This window comes from Sus scrofa, chromosome 2 (assembly GCF_054392235.1).
Source record: "Sus scrofa isolate SSC_HxYL_T2T_F1_AM1 chromosome 2, Sscrofa_HxYL_maternal_Yorkshire_Landrace_v2.0, whole genome shotgun sequence".
NCBI lineage: Eukaryota > Metazoa > Chordata > Mammalia > Artiodactyla > Suidae > Sus > Sus scrofa.
The window spans coordinates 2,560,085-2,577,791 of NC_139384.1; the positions used below are offsets into that span (position 1 = coordinate 2,560,085).

General features: G+C 58.6%; 1 protein-coding gene across 13 annotated transcripts in view; it reads left to right on the forward strand.

Annotated features, from left to right (window-relative positions):
* Positions 1-17,707, forward strand: part of SHANK2 (SH3 and multiple ankyrin repeat domains 2) — a 513,576-nt gene that overhangs the window by 26,968 nt on the left and 468,901 nt on the right. For all 13 annotated transcript variants that reach the window (XM_085010449.1, XM_085010452.1, XM_085010454.1 and 10 more), the window contains exon 2: positions 2,315-2,415. The gene's annotated coding sequence lies outside the window, so the exon portion shown is untranslated. The remainder of the gene's footprint in view (positions 1-2,314; positions 2,416-17,707) is intronic.

Below are 17,707 nucleotides of genomic sequence, written 5' to 3' on the forward strand. Positions count from 1 at the left end.
GTTTATGTCCCCACCACCAGTGCAGGAGGGGTCCCTTTTCTCCCCACCCTCTCCAGCACTGGTTATTTGTATTCTCATTAACATGGCCATTCCGACTGGTGGGAAGGGGTTAGCTGGCTTCTTTGACATCACTCGCACAGGGAAGGGGTGCCACCTCAGTCCTGCCAGGTGGAGGTAGATGTCCAGGCTCCTCAGTTGACCTCTGTTGGTGCCTAAGCAGGGAGGCTCCTTGTTATTGCTGGTGGGGGATGGGGTTCCCCCCCCCCCCCGTGGTCTCCATGGAGACCATGGTGGGCGTGTCCTCATTAGTGGTGGTGGTGGGGAAAGTCCTGCCAGTCCAGCAGGATGAGGGAGGGGTGCCAAGGGCACGTGGAAATCCAGGCCTTCTGTGTCGCCTGCACTAATCCGACGGAGCCTTCGGTACCGCCCTGCGGGGAGGGAAGTCCTGGCTCCACACTGTGGTGTATTTGACCCTCCAGGGGTGGTTCGGGTGTCTCACGGCAGCTGTACAAGGAGAAGGCCAGGCCCCTCCCGCCCCTGCTGCTGGGGGTCAGGGTCGGGGCCATGGTGTTTCTATACTTCTTACCCGAGTAGAGCAGTTTGGTCTAAACTTGTCCTATTCAGTGGCTCTTTTTCTGGGGTTTGGGCTGGAGAGAACAGTCACTCATTGGAGGTTGCTTCCTGCTTCTACCGGGGTGTCTAGCTTCTTCGCTCCCAGTCTGGGGCAGGAAGCAAAAACCCAGCCTAGAGCACGGACCTGGAGTTCCCACTGTGGCTTCACGGGTTACGCACCTGACATAGTGTCTGTGAGGATGTGGGATCCATCCCTGGCCTCACGCAGCGGGTTAAGGATCCAGCGTTGTTGCAGCTGTGGTGTAGGCCAGCGGCTGTGGCTCCGATTCAAGCCCTAGCCTGGGAACCAACAGATGCCACAGGTGCGGCCGTAAGAAGAAAGAAAAGGAGAAGCGCCCAGTGTGCCTTCCTCGGGTCCCAGGTCCCCGACCCGGCTGCCTTCTTCCCTTTACCCCCCAGTGTCTTCCGTTCATTTTCTCACAACATCCTGGGGGTAGTTGCACTTCTTGGGAGGGGGAGGGAGCACTGCGTCTTCTCCATCTTTCCAGAAGCAGAAGTGTGGCCCCTGGTTGTCGGCTCTGCGATGCCAGGATGCGCTGGAAGGCTTTCTTTTCTGCATTTTGTAAAAATGCATTCTTTTCCATCCCGGTCCATCCCGGGAGACTGGATAGAGTTCCCTGTGCGGTGCAGCAGGACCTCATGGCTTATCCGTGCTCAGTGGAAAAGTTTGCATCCGCCAACCCCAAACTCCCCGTCCATCCTGCTCCCTCCCCCTCCCCTGGGCAACCGCAAGTCTGTTCTCTGTGTCTGTGAGTCTGTTTCCGTTGCATTAAAGGTCACGTGTGTCATATTTTAGATTCCGCGCGTAAGCGATATCATGCGGTGTTTGTCTTTCTCTGTCTGTCTGGCTTCACTTAGTAGGAGAATCTCTAGGTCCAGCCGTGTTGCTGCAAATGGCAGGATTTCCTTCTTTTTATTTCTGAGTCATAGTCCACTGTGTATATGGACCACATTTTTTTAATTTCAGTTTCAAGATGGACTTTTAAAAAAATTACAGTATAGAATGATTTACAGTATTGTGCCCATTTCTGCTGTACAGCAAAGTGACCCCTTTATATATATATATATATATTCCCTTTCTTATATCATCTTCCATCCTGCTCTAGCCCAAGAGACTGGATGTAGCTCCGTGTGCTGCACAGTAGGATCTCATTGCACAGCCATTCTTTTTTTTTTTTTTTCCGCTTTTTTAAGGACCGCACCCACAGCATATGGAGGTTCCCAAGCTAGGAGTCCAATCGGAGCTGTAGCCATTGGCCTACGCCACAGCCACAGCAACGCAGGATCCGAGCTGCGTCTGCAACCTACACCACAGTTCACGGCAACGCCAGATCCTTAACCCACTGAGCGAGGCCAGGGATCGAACCCGCAACCTCATGGTTCCTCGTCGTCCTGTACCACAACGGGCACTCTTGCTTATCCATTCTAAATAATAGCATCTACGCACCCCGAACTCCCCATCCATCCCACTTCTTCCCCTGTCCCCCTTGGCCGGCACGAGCCTGCTCTCTGTAGTACCTCATGGTCTTGAGTCCGTCCTCCATGGATGGACATTCAGGCTGCGTCCAGGCCTTGGCGGTGGTGACTGGTGCTGCTGTCACCGTAGGGGGAGGAATTATGAGATCTTTTAACCTCTGTGCCTTGGAGCCTCTGCTGACCGCGCCCTGGTTCTCTCTCACAGCTCTGGAACTCTCTCCTGTCCCGGTACCTCGGCCCGCCCCAGTGGAGACGGTTCCTGCTCTGAGAAGCCCTTCTGTGGGGCCCAGCCTGCCAGCGCCTCCGGTGAGTTAGAACGTGTCCTTGTTGTCACCTAGGAGCCGATTACCCCGGGCGTGGCGTGGTCCTTCTCACCCCCCTGGCACTGTGGCCAGGGCACAGTCAGTTCCTCGCCATCAGGGCCCCCGTGCTTGTGTCAGGGTGGGGACAGGACGGGTGGAGTGGTCCTGGACCCTGGGGGAAGGGGCCTGTCCCAGCTGATGTGACCTTGGGGGATTTACTGAGACCACGGCTAAGGCCCCAGCTCTGGCTCCAAGTCTCTGCTCTGAGATGTCCAGGCTGGACTCAGCCTGTGTGGCTCAGGGCGGGTGGTGGAGGAGGTGGTGCAGGTGCCCTGCCTCCATCTTTGCTGGACCAGGGGACACCCGTTTGTGTCCAGTGCAGGGGCCGTGGAGGGCGCTCAGGGGCTGTGGTTCTGCAGCGCTCAGACACGTCCTGAGCTCACAGTCTAGGGCCCAGAGCCATCTTACTGAGCACCTACTGTGTGCTCCACTGGTGTCATTTCACTGTAACATGGGCTTCAAACTGGCATTTGCCAAATGTTTGCCTGAATGCTGGGCTGTGCCGTGACCAACCTGGCGAAGAGGGGGAATGGCTGCCGTTCTCTGGTGAGGGCCGCACCCCCTCGGACGCTGTATCTCAGCCTTTAAAGACAAATTATCACCTGTCCAAGGGCACATGTCAGACCCTTTTTCCAAATTGTCCACCCCAACGAGACGTTAATACACTGGACATGCAGTGGAGGCGTGTGTGTGTCCTGCTGTGTGTGCCTCTGCTTTACACTTGAAAACACGAAGGTCGGTTTCATCTTCCAAGATGCAGCTGAGGACGCGCGTGCTGGGGTTACAGGTATAGCAGACAGGGCCGAGTGTCGGAGCCACCGTCCCTCCCCCGGGCCTGGTCACCATGGGCGTCGGGGGTCTCCTCTTAACTGGTTTTCCTGCCTCTGGTCCTGTCTGCCGTCCAGTTCGGATCCTCTCCCTCGCCCTGTTCAGTCCCTCCTCGTGCTCCCAGCTGCGTCTCTGGGCTCTGCCCCCACCCTCCCCCGGCGCACACGGGCGGTGATGGGGCCCCGGGGGAGACCAGTCCCCGCGGGCCGGGCTGAGCGCGCAGAGCCTGCCGTCCACTCGCCCTCCATCCTCGCCGATGCTGGACGCGGTTCTCTTGGCGGGTGCCCCCTAGCCCCGAGCCCCACGGTGCCTGCTCGCCCCCTGGGGCTCAGTGGGGAGGTGGCAGACGATCACACAGGACGCGGGATGCTAGGGAAGCCACGGCTGCCCTTTCCTCTGGAGGCTGGGCCGGCTCAGAGGAAGAGGGTGTCCAGGCTGACCCGAAGGCCCCACCGAGGCTGCCGTGTCCAGCATCGTCTGTGAGGCCTGCCTCTCCCGCCCTTGGGCTCGGCACTGGGGCACCATTCATTGCGGCGGCACTGGGGGGCCGTGGGGCCCGGGCCGGCTGCGGCCTCGTGGGCTCACCACCAGGTTGAACCTCTCTGAGCCTCGCTCTGCAGCAAGGCCCTCATACCTCCCTCAGCTTTCTTCCCGAGAAAGGGCACTTGACCAGCTGATATGCACTTTTTTTGTCATCATTGGGGGCCCGTGATGGGTGCTGCTTGAGCTCTGGGATCCTTTTTCATGCCTGGACCCCCAGCCGCTTAGGGAAACACTGACCCTTGGCCCCGAGGGGCAGAGAGCTTTGGATTTCAGAATCCAGCCCTGTGAGTGTGGTCGCTGATATATGAGGGGAAGGAGGAAGGGAAAAGCTGCCCCGGGGTCCCCGAAGTAGACAAGTCCGGAGTGGACTTGTCGGATCCTCGGTTTGCTGGTCAGGGTGTTTTTGACCGCACATTCGGCCACCTCCAGGACAGGGCCAGGTGTTACCCGGGGCGGGGGGGGGGGGCCTCCCAGGGCATCTCAGCTGGAGGGAGGGTGGTGGCCCGTGTGCTGTGCACGGGGAGGGGTTTCTGTGGTCTTGGTATTGACCTTCCGTGAGCCCAGACAGTGCTGCGTCCTGCCCGGGGCGGGGGAGCGGAGCTAGAATCCCCATCAGGTCAAGCTTGATCCAGGCACTTCCCTCTCTCCTCTGCTCCTCCTGCATCCTCAGGTGGGCTTCAGATGTGCTGGAGCCCCCCGCCATTCATCCTGTATGCCCCCTCTCTGAGTGCCTCCCCGTCCCCCCACCCCAGCTGCAGCAGCGTCCTGCAGTGGAAATATTTATCACGGAATAAACCTTTTGTGGGGCTCACCTCCAGCCGCCCCTTGGAAAAGATGGACCATTACCCTGGAGTGGTCATTCAGTGAGTAGCCAGGATGTTGCGTGATGAATGGGGAAGGGCTTCCACTTTAAAGCCGCGGAAGTAACATACAACGCTGTGAAGTCTCATCCGGGACTCAGGAGGTGAGATGGAATGAATTCAAAGATTTGGTTTCCTGAAGAGTTCCTTGTTATTGCCTCAAATTATTTTTTTCCACTTGTGGGTGCAATCAGACCCCTCCCCCAGTGATTAATCAGATTTCTGACGGAACAGGTGACTTTCCAGGTGGCGACGTGACACCTCCAACAGATTTGGGTGAGGCTCTGAGGTCTTCTGTGACGGGACTCAGGTCATTCTCTCCAAAACTGGATGCCTAGCGGGTGCTCCCAAATCAGGGGGTGGCAGACTGTGGCTCGTGGACCAGGTCCTGCCCAGCTTCAGTTTCTAGAAATGCCTCACTTTGCCGCAGTGTATAATGTCTTTTTTTCTTTTTACGGCCGCACCTGCAGCATACAAATTCCCGGGCTAGGGGTTGAATTGAAGCTGCGGCTGCCAGCCTGTGCCACAGCCACATCTCTGACCTACACTGCAGCTTGTGGCAATGCTGGATCCTTAACCCACTGAGCAAGGCCAGGGCTTGAACCCGAATCCTCGCAGGTTCTTAACCCACTGAGCCACGACGGGAACTCCCAGATGTTTTTATTGTGGTAAAAGGCACGTAAGTTTTACCACCTGGACCGCTTCAAGCGCACAGCTCAGCAGTGTCACGTAGATTCGCGCTGTTGTGCACGCCATCACACGCTCCTTCTCCAGAACTTTCCATCTTTTCCCAAGCTGACCCTCCGTCCACATCAAACGCTGACACCCCCTCCCCTCCCCCACCCCCGACCCCTTCCGTCGTCTTTCTGCCCCTGTGAACGTGCCCCCTCCAGGGACCTCCTACGAGTGGAATCTGGCGGGATTTGCCCTCTCGTGTCTGACGTATTTCTCTGAACTGTCCTGAGGCTTCACCCACGTGGTAGCCTGTGTCAGAGTTTCCTTCTTTTTTAGGGTCAAATAATATTCCACTGTCTAGAGATCAAATTTTGCACATCCATCATCTGTCGGTGGACATTTAGGTTGTCTCTTTCCACCCTTCAACTGTTGGGATTCATGCCGTCAGGGAAGTGGGTGTCCAGACACCAGTTCTTTGGGGGCTAGACCCCGAGGTGGGCTTGCTGGGTCACCTGGTAACTTTCTGAGGACCTGCCGTATCGTTTTCCGCAGGGGTTGCATCATTTTACGTTCCCATTAGCGATGCAGGGGTTCCAGTTTTTTCACATCCTTGCCAGCATCTTTGTGCAGTTTCGTTTTGTTTTGCTTTGCTTTGTTTTTGATGGTGGCCGTGCTAGTGGGTGTGACGGATCTCGCTGTGGTTTGGTGTGCATTTCCCCGACGGTACGTCACGCCAAGAGCATCTTTCCATGGGCTTCTTGGCCGTTCATACGTCTTCTTCGGAGAAACGTCAGTTCAAGTCCCCTGCGCATTTTGGAATCACGTCATTTGGTGTTCGGTGTGGAATTGCAGAAGTTCCCTCCACGTTCTGGATGCTAATCCCTTGCCACACGGGCGAGTTGCAGGGCCTTCTCCCACGCCGTGCTCTGCCTTTTGTAAATAAAGTTTTATTGCCCCGCAGCCTGGCTCGCTCCTTCCCGCTTGTCTCTGGCTGCTTTCCCGCTGCAGGGGCCAGGTTGGAAGTTTGCTGGCCTCTGTTCTGCCTGATCTCGGCGCATCCAGTGCTGAAACCAGCCACCGTTCTCCGATCAGATGCTGAGATTTGCTCTCTGACTGCAAACCGCGGGGGCACGAGCGCCCAGCTTGCTGGCCCCTGGCATCCTCCTGGCTTGAAGCCCTTGGTGGCTTCCTCTTGTGACATCTGTGTAGGAGGCTAGGCACCCTCCACACCACGGCCCAGCAGAGGGCCAGCGGTCAGGTCTGCGGGGCTCCCGCCTGCTGAGGGTCTGTATTGGACACGTGTGTCCGAGGACCCAGGAAACGGGCGGAACGGGCCCTGGGTGACGTCCCTCCCCCCATGTGGGCACCTCCGTTCCCCGAGATGTCCCCCTCCAGCCCAGGGGCTGCTGTGAGCTTCCTTGGAGCAGGACGAGCCCACGACCGGCGCACCCTTGGACCTTTCAGCAGTGGCTGGGTCTTCCGTCCGCTGAGCCCACGTCCAGGGGTGGAATAGCCGGATGGAGAGTTAGGACCCGGTCTCCATGTGTGGCCGGCCTTCCTGAGGCTTGTAGGTACAGCTGCCTGGGAAGAAAGGCGTTGAGATGAGAGGGAAGATAACTAAAGTGGCAGTAACGTGAATATGTGTGTGTCTGTTCCAAATGGGGAGAATCGTGGTGCCAAACCAGGCATGTTCAGGGCGGTGATGCTGGGGCATGGGTGATCCCACAGGTTCCCAGGGGATGGTTTTACCAAACAGAGCCCTGGGGACACCTAGGACCGAGACCTAACAACGAGAGGTCCCTTGGAAATTATGGAAACCAGCTGTTTCTCACTTTGGGGGGTCTCTGCCCCGTCGGAGGATCTGATGAGTCTTTTGTGAAGAATTCACATCTGAACGTGGACCCAGAGCCCTGCCTGCAATTCCGGCAGCATCTCCCCCTTCCCCCAACACGGTGTGCTGGGCAGACCCACAGTTGGAATCCTGGAGGGACGTGTCCCCGTGTATCTCCCCAGGCAGAGGAAGCAGGGGCTGTGTTGAGCCAACCTGGTTAAGGGCCTGGTGTCTGGAGCTCAGAGCTGGTTTATAGTCCATGGATGCACCCGGCAGAGACGGTCTGCTGAGGCCGGCCTGTCATCCAGGGGTCCAGCGCTTGTTTGCTTGAAGGCACCTGCTGTGTGGCTTTACAGCTCTGCAGGCAGGCTGCCTTCACCTCTCCTTGGGCAGAACAAGGGAGAAGCCAGAGGGAATGGAATTCACCAGAACAAACCCATTGCCCGGCTGGCGTATGAGATTTTGACTGTCTCAGACTGTTGGAAAGAAAATTCAGGGTGTTTGGTTGAATACAAATTGTCCCTTTTTTCCTTCTTTTTTTCTTTTTTACTGTTGACATTTTTATTATATTACAAATGATTACCTGTCTGCCTAGGTAGCAAGCTGGTCTTCAGGAAGCAGAGGGAACACGCTATGTAATTTCCATAGCTGCGCATGTGCAAATAGTGCTGTTTACCCGTCAAAGCACAGGATAGCGTGAGGGGCAGGGCTGCTGGTTGCCACTTTCTCTAAATATTCACGCGTCTTTTCCTCTTTTATATTTATTCCTTTTGCTGGGATGGCAGTTGCACGTTGCCTTCTGAGGGTGCTTCTCCCCCCCCACGTATGTTTCGCTTGGTCGCCGTCCGGTCGATGGGCGGGGTTACGTCCGTTTCCGCCGTGCCGCGCAGTGATTGCAGCGCAGTGATTGCCGTCCACACCCCGGATGTTTTTAGAGGGGGAGGTTCGGCTCATAAGAGCTGTTGCACAGTCACGACATGGATTCCAAGTAATAATTAACCGAACCCAGAGAGGGACCGGAAGCAGCCAGCCACCGCGAGGCTGGTCTGAAGTTCAAGTCTGTGGGGTCTTTCTCCTGAGCCTGGCTGTCTGCAGTGCCAGCTTCCCAATCAGGCAGCAGTGAGCCGGAGGTGCTGCAAAGCCACCCAGCCGTGTGTCAAGGTCAAGGAAAGAAAGGGCGGAAATCTTTGCACCGATGCCCTCCCCCGCCCCCCACCCGGCCATGGTAGCACAGACTCCTGACGGCGCAGGTGGCCCGAGAGCTGGTTTGCAGAATTCATTGGTTATTTTTCCCACATGCGGTCACGGAGCCATCCCTTTGGAAGATACTGTGGTCCCCACAGGCTTGGGGGCACAGGGACAGAAGTTGGAGACGGGTCCCCTAGGTTGGGGGCAGGATGCTGACGGGCCCTTTGTGCTGATCGGGCCCTTCCTCCCTGGGGGCAGCTCCCCTGGCCCTTGTATCTGTAGCAGCCATGCAAAGTGACTCTGGATGTGGCTCTGTGGACACCCCCCCCCCCGACTGAGGGACTCTGCAGACTCCCCGCCACTGACACACTAACACGCAACACACCCCCTAATCCAGAATGCCTCGGGGTGGCTTGGTAGGTCGGCGGGGGGCATTGGCAGACGCTCCCCTTTCTGGAAATTTCTTCCTCGTTGAATTTAGACATGACCCCGAGGCTCCCACCCCCCTTTCAGGAACCTTTGGGTAAAGCCACTTGGGCTTCCCTAAGGCGAGTCCTCACAGGCAGGTGTGAGACGGCCCAGGTGTGACCAGACTTCAGGCCAACATCACTCAGGCCACGTCCCCCGCCCCCTCCTTGCTTTGTCCTCAGAGGGTGCGTGTCACATGCCCTGGCCATCCTGGCATCCTTTCCCCGCCCTGGCATCTCCATCAGGGTCCTGGACAGGCCATTGGGGAGATGGTATTTCTTCAAAAAAATTTTTTAATAAAGTATAGTCGATTTATAATGTTCCTTCAATTTCAGTTGTACAGCAGAGTGACCCCGTCACACGTGTATGTAGACTGGTTTTATTTTTTCACACTGTCCTCCGTCACGGTCCATCCCAAGAGACTGGACATGGGTCCCTGCACTGTGCAGCGGGACCTCGTTGCTTTTCCACTCTCAATGTATCAGTTTGCACTACCAACCCCAGACTCCCCGGCCGTCCCCCCCTCCCCTCCCCCCGCAACCACAGGTCTGCTCCCCACGCCGGAGACGGTGTTTCTGTGCCATCTGCGTCGGGTGCCCCTTCCTCAGGACTGGCTCTGCCTGGCTCCCTGGTGGCCACCGTCGGTGGTGTCCGGGGAGAGAGGACTGCTTGGTGTGAGTTGGATCAGGCCTGGGCTGGGGGCGTCTCCATGGCCCAGACCCCCGCAGGGCTTCAGGAATCCTGCGAGGGGGCAGGGGCGGCTGGTGGGGCCCAGCGGCCCAGTGTGTGTGTGTGTGTGTGTGTGTGTGTGCGGCTGGTGGGGCCCAGCGGCCCAGTGTGTGTGTGTGTGTGTGTGTATGTGTGTGCGGCTGGTGGGGCCCAGCGGCCCAGTGTGTGTGTGTGTGTGTGTGTGTGTGTGTGTGTGTGTGTGTGTGGTGGGGAGATCGGAGTGCGCCTGCCTCGGGAGTCCCGGGCAGCACCTCGTCCTGCTTCTCACACGGGGAGCCCGTCCCCCAAGCGTGTGTCCACAGGGAGCGCGGGGCCCCTGACCCAGGGGGTTGGCAGCTGTTCTGCGCAGCGCAGACGGGAGGCACATGGGATCCCATTACCTGCCTTGGGGGTTGTCCCTGCAGCGCGGCCGCCTGGGGCCAGGCCACGTGCTCACAGCCGAGGCACTTGCGCTGGTCCTTGGCTGCCATCGGTGCGACGGTCTCCAGGATCCCTCTGTGCGGTTTTTGACTGTTTGGGGCGAGTTACCTTTTTTCCTGTTATAAGGTAACTTGCAGTCCAGTTAATGAATCCAGATGGCACTACCCCCCCACCCCACCCCCCGTAACTCAGCACCTTAGAACTACAGCCGCTTGCGGGACTGGCTGTTCGGGGCCCCAGCCCACCCCCGTGCTCAGCGATTCTCTAGAAGGGCTCACGATCTCCGCCAACCTGCTGGGGTCCACGGCCTAACCGCGAGGGACCCACACAAAAATCAGCCGATGCGGAGGCTATGGGCCAGGGTCCAGCCCAGGCGTCAGGCCCCGCCGCTTTCTCCCCGGGGGAGACCTACAAACACCGCCTGGTTCCCAGAAGCCTGTGTCACAGCACAGCTGAGCTACTGCCAGTTCAGGACTCTCCCTGCAGCCCTGGGTCCGGGGGTTTTACTGAGGGTGGCTCACACAGGCCTGGCTGACCACCTGCACAGCTGACCTTAGTCTCTAGCCTCTCGGGGGGCCCCTCCCCAGGCCCCCCACTGTAAATCACACTGTTACTGCAGACAACCTCAAGGCCACACAGGTCAGCAGAAACGCTCCCCTGAGAAGGTCCCTCCAAGGACTCAGAGTGACCTCCCGGGGCCAGCAAGGGTGCGGACAGTCCAGGCCTGCCGCCGTCACCCTTCACTGCACGCACATCCAGAGAGGGCGCTCAGGGTCCAAGATCAAGTCTTGGCTCTGCAGTGAATCAGCCCTCTGGTTTAGGGGCTTTTTCTCTCTCTTTATGTGTCTGTGTCCTTGCGGGTCAGGTGGGGCTGATCTCGGGGTGGGTCCCACCTGAGGGAGCTGTGAACCAAGGTCCAGCCCCAAGGCCTGGGTGGCTGTCCGCTCTCCCGAGCAGCGGGGGTAGCCCCCCGCCCCCCTGCCCCCCTGCTGTGCCCTCGACTGGCCAGTCTCCCTCCTTGCGTGGTGTCACCCGTGCGGGGGGAGGGACCTGCTGTGCCCCCGAGGCATCTGTCCTCAGAGGGGCCCCTCTGGAGCCCCCCAGGTGACAAGGACCAGCTTGGAAAATCCACAGAGGAAACGCTGCAGAGTAAAACCGACCTCTTCCCTGGGAGCCCGGGGACCGGCCGCCCCCAGGAAGGGGTTTACGGACCTGAGTGTGGGGTCCGGTGGGCCTGGAGTGGGGGCACGGCCAGCCGCCCTTCTGTTGGCCATTCGTCTGAGGGCTGGGCTCCTGGCGGGTGAGGGTCCCACTGTCCCCATCCTCTTCCTGACCTGCTTCCCGCAGTGAAATGCTGCCGCCTCCCCACTTTAGCCCCTACCCTCCTGCCAGGCAGGAGGCCCCGGGGCCTGAGTGACCCATGCACCCAGGCGTGTGACCTCTGGCCTGACCAGCCATGAGGGCCAGGTGGCATTTGGCAAGAATGGGGGGATCTGGAGGGGGACACAGCCAGAGCAGAATGTCAGAGTGCCCCCGCCCCGCCTCTGTGAGCTCACCCATCAGGGCAGGATGTTCCCACAGCACTGCGGTCGGGCCACCCTTGTCCCATCACACCAGGGCCCCAGGGCCCAGGGCCCCCACGCAGGCCTGAGGCGATTCCCAGGGCAGCCCCTCCCCCGATGGGTCCCCTGGGTTTTGGGGGGGGGTCCCCCAGGGTCTGGGAGAGCCACCCGCACTCCGTGAGCAGCCCTGCAGGCCCACGGCCACGCTGTGGTCCCGTGTGTAAATTTGCTTCTTATGCTGCCCCCGTAGAACTTTGGGAAAACGGAGGAAAAGGGAGAGTCGCCCAACCGGCAGCTGCCTCTCGAGCCTGCGCCCTGCCGCTCGGGTCAGGGCCGTGTCGATTCTGCTTTGCGCCCGCCCGTCCTGAGTCAGACTGGGTCATCCTGGTGGACGAGGCGGGCAGGCTTGCCTGTGAGCAGGCGTCTGAACAGCGACGCACCCCGGGGGCTGTCCTTGGTGTCCCTCAGGTGCTCTCACCCTCCTGGTCCAGGTCCCCGTCCACCCCGTCGGACACTGTGCCAGGCCATGGGTGGGGCCGGCCTGGAGGGGCGGCCTGGCCTGGGGGCTGTGCTGGGTGTGGCACGTGGAGACCTGTTTCTAGCTCTGCCCCCGCCTGGCCATGGCTGGAGAAGCCCCGCCTCTCTGGCCTCACCTTGACTCTGAAATGGGGGCCGTAAGGGCTGCACATCCCCCATGGGGGCCCCTGAGGTGCCTGGACTTGGGGAGGGGCTGAGGGTGCCCACTCTGCCAGCCTGTCCACATCCTGAGCTGCGGGTCCTCCCTTGCCCGGAGCCCCGGGGTGGTGGGGTCCCTGGCACGGAGGCCTCCACCCGGGCTGGTGTCACTTGAGTGATGCCAGCTGCTCCTTCAGCGCGGGAGGCAGTGCTGTACCTTGAGTCTCCGTTCATGCCGCACGTGGTGGCTGAGCACCTGCTGTGTACCCGGTGGACCGAGTGGGCACCTTCCCTGCCTTCGCCACGCAGGGGGGTCCTGACCCTCAGATACCGGTGCTTGTGCAAATCCCCACGGCGGTCCACGACCCCCAGAGTGGGGGTCCTGCGCCCTTCTGAGAAGCTCCCCTGAAACCTGGCTTTTGGAAGCCACCTGGCAGGTTCTGGAAGGTTCCTCAGCTCGCGGTGGCTGGAAGGGGTTTCAGGGGCAGTCTCATCCACCGCAAGTTCACTTCCACCCCCAGGTGACGACTCTCTCCCGCAGGCCTTGGGAGCGGGTCCCTGTGCCCTGGAGTCTGTGGGGGTTGGCTCGTCCGTCTCCGTTTTGTGCCCTTGTGGTGGCCGTGAACTGCTTGTCACTTGGGCTTCCTGAGCCTTGCTTGTCTTATCTGTAAGATGGGTACAGTCACTGGACTTCCGGTAAAGCTGTGGCCGTCGGCTGTGGGCGCTTGAAACCCTTTCCTGGGATCCTGACCGCATCCCTGAGGCCACGCGCATGTGAGGGCCAAGGCTTTTCTCCTGGGGCTGCCTGAGTCCCGTGGTTGTGTCGTGGGAACGCCAGCTGACGGCGGGGGTGGGGTGGGGAGGGTTCCAGGGCTGATGCGACAAGAGGGGGCGTGGGGAGCTGAGCGGGGGTCTGCGGGCTCCCCAGGGCCTCGACCTGATCGGTAACTGTCAGTCTCGGAGGAGGAGACGTCTAAGGACCACTCACTTCCTCAGCTGCCCCGCAGGGGGTAGAGGGGAGAGCGGGAGAGGGAAGGGGAGAGAGAGGGAGGAAGGAAGGGGGGGAGGGGGCCACTTTTAGGAAAGACCCCCAGAGCCTGGTGGCCTTGTGCTGTCTCTCCTCGAGCTGGGGCAGGACCACCGGGGCGATGGCGTGAACTTCAGTGCCCGCGGCTGGGGGCCCTGCACGCCTGCTGCTCCCTGTTCTTCCGAGTCCATTCCCATCCCGTTGGGAGGCCGCAGGCCCTGGCTGCTTCGACTCAGGGACGCCAGTTGGTGGCTGAGTCCCTTCTACTCCTCCTTCTTGTTGAAAATAACTTTCACTGGCGTTTGGTCGACTTACAGCGGGTTAGTTTCAGGTGTCCGGCAAGGAGAATCGGCCGTACAGGTGCAGACGGCTTGATGCCTTCTCAGACTCTTTCCCCGTTTGGCTGTCACGGAGCGCTGTACGTGGGTCCTGTGACCTGTGGGTTTCGTACGTAGTAGTGTGTGTGCCAGTCCTGACCTCCCAGCCCATCCTGCCTCCCAGCAGCTCCCCTCGGGTAGCCACAAGCTTGGTTTTGAAATCGTCGCGTCTGTATGTTTTCTAAACGGCTCTTTTGGGTTGTTTTTGTTTTTTCCATGTCTCGGCTGTCGTGAACAATGCTGCAATGACCATCGGGGTGCGTGGATCTTCTCGAGTTAAGAGTTTTGTCCAGGAGTTCCCGTCGTGGTGCAGCAGAAACGGATCTGACTAGGAACCATGAGGTTGCGGGTTCGATCCCTGGCCTCGCTCCGTGGGTTAAGGATCTGGTGTGGCCGTGAGCTGTGGTGTGGGTCTCAGACGTGGCTCGGATCTGGCGTGGTTGTGGCTGTGGTGCAGGCCGGCAGCTGTAGCTCCGATTAGACCTCTAGCCTGGGAACCTTCATATGCCACGGGTGAGGCCCTGAAAAGACAAAAAAAAAAAAAGAGTTTTGTCCAGATACATGCCCAGGAGTGGGATTGCAGGATCACACAGTCGCTCTGTTTTCAGTTTTTGAGGAACCCTCACTGTTCTCCATAGTGACCGCCCCAGTTTGCAGTCCCACCAACGGGGCAGCAGGGCCCCCTTTTCTCCCCACTTTCTCCAGCGTTTGTTATCTGTGGACGTTTTAGTGATGGCCATTCTGACCCGTGTGAGGTGCTGCCTCACTGCGTTTTTTGATGTGCATTTCTCTAATAATTTGCGATGTTGAACATATTTCCATGGGCCTCTTGGCCTTCTGTCTGTCTTGAGGAAGGGCTGTTTAGGTCTTCTGCGTATTTTGGTTGGGTGGTGTGGTTTTTCGTGGTTGGGTTGTAGGAGGTGCTTGTATATTTTGGAAATTAAACCCGTGTCGGTTGTGTCACTTGCAAGTATTTTCTCTTCGTCTGTAGGTTGTCTTTTCCTTTTGTTTACAGTTTCCTTCGATTAAGTCGTTTATTAAACCGTAACCTTTTGGTGGCCCAGCTGCTTGGTCTTTGCTGCAAAACCCCCTCGATATCCTGGCTCCTCCCTGGGTCTTTGCAGCCGCCGTCCCGTCCCGCGCCAGAGCGACCAGAGAGGCTGCCGCTCGGGCTTAAGGCTCAGAAGTCCGTGAATGAAACATGAGTCTCAGCTTTTAGATTGCACTTTTGTTTTTTGTTTTTGTTTTTGTTTTTTGTTTTTTGCTTTTTAGGGACGCAGTCATGGCAGATGGACATTCCCAGGCTAGGGGTTGAATCAGAACTGTAGCTGCCGGCCTCCACCATAGCCACAGCATCACCAGATCGAAGCTGTGTCTGCGACCTACACTGCAGCTCACGGCAATGCCAGACCCTTAACCCACTGAGCAAGGCCAGGGATCGAGTCTGCCTCCTCCTGGGTACTAGTCTGGTTCTTAACCTGCTGGGCCACAGCGGGAACACCGTCGATGGTGCGTTTTTTTCATGGTCCATAGCTGGCCCGAGAGTCTGGTCCTGGCTTTCTGATGGACGTGGGGTTGGCTGTGGTCTCGATCGGGGTGGGGATGGGACGGAGGGCCGGCCGGGGTCCGAGGCTCATGGGGCGAGGCTGGAGAGTTCCAGACCAGATCCTAAGGGAGGGGCGCCCGTTTCCTCTGCTCTTCCTCAGAGGCTTCTCCTGACATGGCCCGTGACTCCTCTGCCTCCTCAGTAGGTGTCTGCAGGTGCCGGCTCCCTCCCCGCGGGGGGAGACCCTCGCAGGTACCCCCCGTGTCCTCGCCACGAAGCTCACCCACAGAATTGGTAGCACAGAAAAGCCGGAGTGCATCCTGACGTCTCCATCGTGGAGGGCTCAGCGCGAGGTGAGGCTGACGTGGCCGCTCCCGGTTGCCGGGTTGGCCAGAAGTCACTGGACGTTCCCGTTATTGTCCCCATGGCTGCAGGCGCTCTGATGCTGGGTTCACAGCAGGGGTGCCGATGCCCACCCTTCTTGGCCGGCTTGGCGATTAAGCCTTGTTGCTTTAAATGCCCTCTCCTTGGGCTGGGCGTGGGCAGAGGCTTCCAGTTAATCAACGGTTATTTATAAAAAGCCTCTGGGGAGTTCCCATTGTGGCTCAGCGGTAATGAACCCGACTAGTATCCATGAGGTTGCAGGTTCAAGACCTGGCCTCGCCCAGTGGGTTAAGGATCCAGCATTGCTGTGAGCTGTGGGGCCGCAGAGGTGGCTCAGATCCCGTGTTACTGTGGCTGTGGTGTAGACCAACAGAAACAGCTTCAATGAGACCCCTAGCCTGGGAATCTCCATATGCCGTGAGTACGGCTCTAAAAAGACAAAAAAAGAGAAAGAAAAGAAAAGGATGGAGGCCGAGACTAAGACGGACGGGGGCCTGGCCTCGGATATCCTGTCCAGTTGAGCAGGTGGGATTCGCCCAAATGAAGAGACAAATGTGGTCCATGAACACGGCACCTCCCGGATCCCGCTCCAGCGACCTGATGAGGGCTGGTCACGGGCCTGCTGCACAGCCCGGGAGTCTGGGAAGCTGACCCACCCCCTCTCCCTAACCTGGCTGGTCTGGCCATTTGCTCAGACAGACGCAGTTATGCCCAGGGTCCCATCACACAGTCCTGGAGAACAGGGACTCAGGTAACGGTGAGTGAGCAAACGATGCCGCGGCCAGTCAAGCCGTCACGTTACAGCCGCCCCCAGGGTGAGCCCTGAGGGAACCCAGGATGGAGACGAAAGAAGGGGCTGCCACTACCAAGCCCTCAGCCACGCAGCTGCCCTGACGGTGCCCCCCCAGGGGACTGAGGCTGGAGAGCAGGACATGGCGCCAGAGGGCTGAGAAGCACAGCAAAGGAGCCATCTCATCGGTCCAGACGCTTGCCTCTTTCCATACAGAGAAAAGCCCTGAATTCATTAACCTGCCATGTCTGGGTTTTTTTTTTCTTTTCTTTTTAGGGCTGTACCTGCAGCATATGGAGGTTCCCAGTCTAGAGGTCGAATCAGAGCTGCAGCTGCCGGCCTACACCACAGCCACAGCCACGCCAGATCTAAGCCACATCTGCGACCTCCACCACAGCTCCTGGCAACGCTGGATCCTTAACGAGGCCAGGAATCGAACCTGCGTCCTCATGGATGCTCATCAGGTTCGTTACCGCTGAGCCACAGCGGGAACGCCTGGGTTTTTTTTTCATGAACAGCAATCTTTTCATGTTCCAGCACCTGGTCCTTGTTGCACAGCCCCCCACATCTCCTGGGGCTCCTTTTTCTCTTCGGACCCGCCCCTTAATGCCCCCTGAGAGGCCGTGTCCCAGGCTGGAGCTCTCCCAAAACCCACCCAATAAAACCTAACTCTCAGCTCCCGGGTTGTGCATCATTTTCCATCCACACCTCTCCAGGGCTGCACGGCCTTGGGTTCTGTGAATGTTCCCAGTGGGACGGCCGCACTCGGGGCAGGGCTTTTGGTTGGTTTTGATCCGTGGTCCCCAGCACCTGCACAGAGAAATACGTGTTAGAGGGAGACGGTGGCTCCTCGAAGGGTGGACGGGAGATTCCTGCGCTGCTGGGCCAGCGAGCCTTTGGGATTCTGGATGAGCAGCATCTTCCTTGGCAGAAGGAGCCAGCGGCAGGTGAGCGCCTGGCCGGGAGGAAGTCCTGGGCTGGAGTTCGGGAACGGGGTCTCTTTCCGTGGCCGGCTTGCCTTCCCCGCCAGCCGCACGCGGAGACACAGCTCTGACTGCTCACACCCAGCAGCCGGAGCTTTCAGTGACGCGTGATTGGAGAATGAATAGTTCATGTTTGCAGGTACAACGCCCAGGACTTCACTTTCCTAAAGCTCATGCATGGGATGTGTGGCTCTTACAATGTTTATGAATCTCGTTGATTTTTTACAATCCTTTTCAAGCGGGGGGGCTTGGGTAACAGTGAGATGTCACTTACAAACTCAAATGCCCGTGAATTCTACCCAGAAATTGTTTCAAGGATGAAAATAATGTTTTCCTCACTCTCTTTAGTA